This window comes from Talpa occidentalis, unplaced genomic scaffold (genome assembly GCF_014898055.3).
Source record: "Talpa occidentalis isolate TD23 unplaced genomic scaffold, MPIMG_talOcc4v2.1 talOcc4.9, whole genome shotgun sequence".
Lineage (NCBI taxonomy): Eukaryota > Metazoa > Chordata > Mammalia > Eulipotyphla > Talpidae > Talpa > Talpa occidentalis.
The window spans coordinates 39,374,912-39,379,780 of NW_023605305.1; the positions used below are offsets into that span (position 1 = coordinate 39,374,912).

Below are 4,869 nucleotides of genomic sequence, written 5' to 3' on the forward strand. Positions count from 1 at the left end.
GATATGGTGCAATAGTGATAAATTAGGGTATGGTTAATAGATACATCAACATCTGTCATACCAGAGGAGACATCAGGGTAATTTTTTTCCCCTCTTCATTTCAGGGGCTAAGGCTAACTAAGGATGGAAGTGGGGTGGATTGGAGAAAGGATAAGAATAGGACCACATAACACAGCTTCGTTGCTTTGTTTTGACTGAATACTGATAACATACTTTGGGCACTTCATACTATCAGTAACTTCTTATACTTGGTAAAGTCATTGTTCTTGCTAAGAATAAGAACTTTCCTTTCCTGTGCAGTTTTGTATGTTTAGCAAGCAACATCTATATAACCAGGTCTGGGTCTCTAAGCTTTCTGCTTACTGTTTCCTATGAAAACTCCAGTACTCAAGATCTGCTATCAGTGCTAGCATAGGCTAAAGTATCAAGTGGACAAAGTGGAATTCAGGGTCCTTTCATCCCCATTTTACTGGATCCTTTTTCCTGCTGAGACCTTCCTATCACCTACTTCAGGGAATCCAATTATAATTTCCTTCCACCATCCTTTTCTTCTGACCTCATCTAAAAGTATAGGTTCTGTGACTTAAGCCCTCAGTACCTTGTTAGGTTTATTTACTCTTATCTAGCAAATACAACTGAGTAGGATTCTATCACCTGATAAAAGTGCTGAGATAACATTTGCCTTTTGCTCAAGAGGGGAATATTCGAGAGCCTGTATTAGGACCAGGAGGATAGGTGCTTCCTTTTTTCTGTTCCCATCATCAACTTAACTACTTTGTGAGGAAACTTGGCCTTTCTATTTAAACTCCAATCAATTGTGTAATGTCCCCAAACAAATGCCTTCTTTCTAAAAAACCAAGTGAAATAAATATCTGTCTTTCAACACAATCTCCAAAAAAATGCTTGTTCAGGATCTGTGAGCTCACACAAATCTTTTCAATAGCTTTAGGCTTAGTAGAAGGCATCAAAACAGTTGAACTATCCTTGACTTCATGTTATTGGTATTTTATTTTAAATTTCTATGAATTCTGCTTTTGAAGACCCTAAATGTATTTGCTATAAATAAATATGTTCTCTAAAAAACTTGTCTTGAGAAAAACTCCAGGCAATAAGCTTTGTTTCTTGTGGGGATTGGGTGGTGGTAATAATGTGTAGTCCAATACTTGTGTAAAATGTTCTATATGCTAAATTTTGAGAATTTGCAATATGCACTAGTGTATTAAAGACTCTGAAAAGTCCTATAATGAAAATGTCTCTTTGAACTTGTTTAATTTAGCATTTCCCAAATATGTAATTTTTTTGTGTACAACATTATAGGGAACCAGTTTTCCAATTAATGCAATTGTGGAGAACGGGTAGGGCTTGATGCTGTAGGCATCTGCTTGTACTCTAATTACTTTAGCAGAAAGTTAAGGAGAAAATGTTGTGTTGGAAGAAAATATAGGCAGCAAAAGTAAACACACCCATTTCTGAAAACTCATTTATTCACTAAGAATTTGCCAAACACTAACATGTAAACAAGACTGAATCAGGAGTTTAGGAAGCTTCACTCAAAAAAAAGCCTCTTCTTTGTCTGGAGGTGTTTTTAGGCAGTTTCAGAAACAGATAATAAAAGTATTCTAGCCTGCACACACATGATTGAATCAGTGGCTGGTGGTGAGGTAGTTTTCCAGTGGTTGAGTCTTGATTTAGGGAGGTTCTAACAAAAACAACTGTGTCCTTCATAAAGTATAAAATGTTATGCAAATGTTAGGTATTGTTTCTATTATACTTGCCTTTATTATTCTTAAGCTAATAATTAATATAAGAGACATTGTTTTAAGTGCTTTCCATGTGTTTTCTCCCTTAATTTTTACAACAACCCTGTGTTAGATACTATAATCTTTCCATTTTACAGATGAGAAAACCGAGGTTTGCAGAGTTTAAATCATCAGTTTGCGTAAAATACCTGTGTATTTTCAGTGTGTTGGATCTGTGCTGCATTCAGCCACACTGGAATTCATTCTTTTATTCAATTAATACCTACTATTTGCTGTATATTGTTTCAAGTCCTGTATATAGTAGTCAATAAAATGGGACTAAAATTTGTGTCATGAAATTTAAATTCTAGTGAAGAAGAGAGACAGGAAAACACAATAAATGTATAAACTACTTAGAGTGCTAGAAGATGATGGGTCTACAGAGAAAAATAGAATAGGACAAGGGGTAATTGGGAGTGTGGGGACAATGGGGGTGAAATATAATTTTAAGTGGATTGGACAGGGTTGTCTGTTGGGATAGTGACTGCTAAGTGAAGATTCGGAGATGAGAGTAGGGATTATATGGATATCAGAAAAAGTGTGTTTTAGTCAGAGGGGGAGAATAGTGCACAGGCCCTAATGCATGAAAATATTGGGCATGAATGAGAACCAGTGTGTCCAGTAGATATGGGATAGAGTGAGTGAGGGTGAGAGTGAAAAGGTCAGATTGTACAGGTCTTGCGGATTCCGGCTAGGGTTCTGCTCTATTTGTACAATGGGAGACATGGGAGAATTTTCAACAGAGGAGTGACATGACCTCATGTATATTTTAAAAGGATCACTTCGGTCATTTTGTTGAGAATACACTGTAGGGGTTAAAGGTGAAAGTAGGGAAATCAAAAACAACTCATTCCTGGTACAGAATGAAGTGAATTAGAACGTGCTTCCAAATCTTATTTGATGTACATTAAACTCTGTTAGTTCATTTTCCATATAGCAAAATGAGTAAGCTGGGGAGACCCGTTTGAACACCTATTTATCCTGGCCAAATACTTTATTCTAGCATCTTGAAGTCATTTATTTGGCCATGTTGGTGCTATAACCAAAATGAGTTTTTCTATAATAGTGACATAAATCCTGGAATTCCAATAGAAGATTGGATTAAATAAGACTTTTTATTTTGGTGGGTGGTGTATTCCAACTACTTCTTTATCAAAACCAGTATAATTTCCAGTATAGACTGGGTAGTGATTTGAAAAATCATTTATCTAAGCGCCATCTGAAGGTAGAATATAGATTAATGTGGAATATCATTAAAAGTCATATCTTACTCTGCAGAAATAGCATCAAAACCATGATTTTTGGAAAACAAGACATGGTCAGCTTACATAATGGGAATATGGATTTATTTGGAATAATCATTGATATCCGTCTCCTTACCCTTCAGATCCACACAGTTGCGTCTGGATGAGGGACTTGATGCTGTTGTTCTTATTGTGGTGATAAACCTGGAAATCACATAAACTGCACTAAGCTCATTTATGGATATTCCAGTAACTTTATGGACCATGCGTGGGTTAATGATAGGGCAAAATTGCCATTAGAGCAGAATACCATTAGTTAATCCACTGGTGACGTGCATTAGTGACACTTGAGAAGTTATACAGTAGAGGCTCTTTAGTAGTTTTAGTCCATCCCCCAAGATTTCTAGATGTTTTATATGAACTTGTGATTCTCCCATTTGCCCTCAATGAATCACTCAGATAGCTGTCACCTACCAGGTATACCTCGAGAAGACTTTCTTTTAATGGGAAAAGACTGCCCATTTTCTTTCAAAATGCAATACAATTATCTTGGAATTACAAGTCTACTGTGTGAGCCAGAAGCACCTTTAGCTGAAATACAGATTGAAGTTTATTGTGAATATGAATTATATTTTCTTTATTTACTCAAGGGCTCAGGATTGGGAGTCAAATGCAGCAAAGACTGTTGAAAGTATTTGATTAATCTGAGTCCCTGGCTTTCATATCAGATTTATCTTTTGTTAAGAATTGACCAATGGCAGTCAAGTTACCTGATAGAAATATCTGTGGAACTCACCTTGACAGCAAATATACGTACAAAAAAATAGGAACAATACAAAGATTAGTATGTTCCCTTTGCTAGGATGATACACAAATTAGCACAATATTCTGCGTTTTTTTAACTAAACATATCGTGGCAATCAATTCACAATATATGCATTTATCAAAACATTAACTTGTACACTAGAAATGTATGCAATGTTTTGTGTCAGTTATATCTCAATAAAACTCAAAGAAAAGACAAATATTTGTGTTTGGAGTCTAGAGGAAGGACCAAAAGAATGGGTGAGGCAATTCCATCTTTTAAGATTTTATTTAGGAATTTAGTAAGAAATTGAAAATGTAAGATGCTGTATTAAGCACATGTGTAGTTACCTGAAATCCAGCGTCATTTTAAAACAAAGTGGTGAAGAGGGTATAAATGTTAGTATTCCATTGCCATCCCTGCCATCACAAATCTACAGCCTACTATTTTCCTACCATACGTTTCCTAATGATGCTTCTGTTGATAGAAAGCCCCAGTCATTTTTTATTAATGGATGCTGTGACTTCTTCCCTCTTTCTTTCCATTGGCACAGCATTTACTGATTAAGGATGCTGGGTGAGTCAGAATATTCCTTGCATAATGATTGGTTACTTGGAATGGGTACCAGCTCTTCCTTTGTGATAAAGAACAGTGTATATAAATAAGGGTAAGAGATTTTGTTGATGTTCAAGGTCTTTGGTCTCTAAGTTACAGACTATAAATTTCCTGGGCCACATTCAAGATGCAGAACTTCCACTGAAGTCAAAAGAAGTTTTGTAAAAATATTAATGGCAGGAAAATGCACTATTATTATTTATTATTATTTCTTTTTGACTGCTCTGAACATAATTTGGTGCATAAAGTATTGAAGAAGTTTTGCATTTTTTTTCCAGTGGCTCATTTTCATGCAAATGTTTATCACATTTCTGGCTATTGTTTTCCTCTATCATATATATTTCCATCTTCCATGGGTAAATCAACATCTTCATCCATATTGCACATTCAGCGGCTGTAAATTCAG

At 35.6% G+C, this 4,869-nt stretch overlaps 1 pseudogene; it reads left to right on the top strand.

Moving 5' to 3' along the window:
- The first annotated feature begins 3,846 nt into the window (after nucleotides 1-3,846).
- LOC119237325 (U6 spliceosomal RNA) lies at nucleotides 3,847-3,941 on the top strand (annotated as a pseudogene).
- Nucleotides 3,942-4,869: the final 928 nt, after the last annotated feature.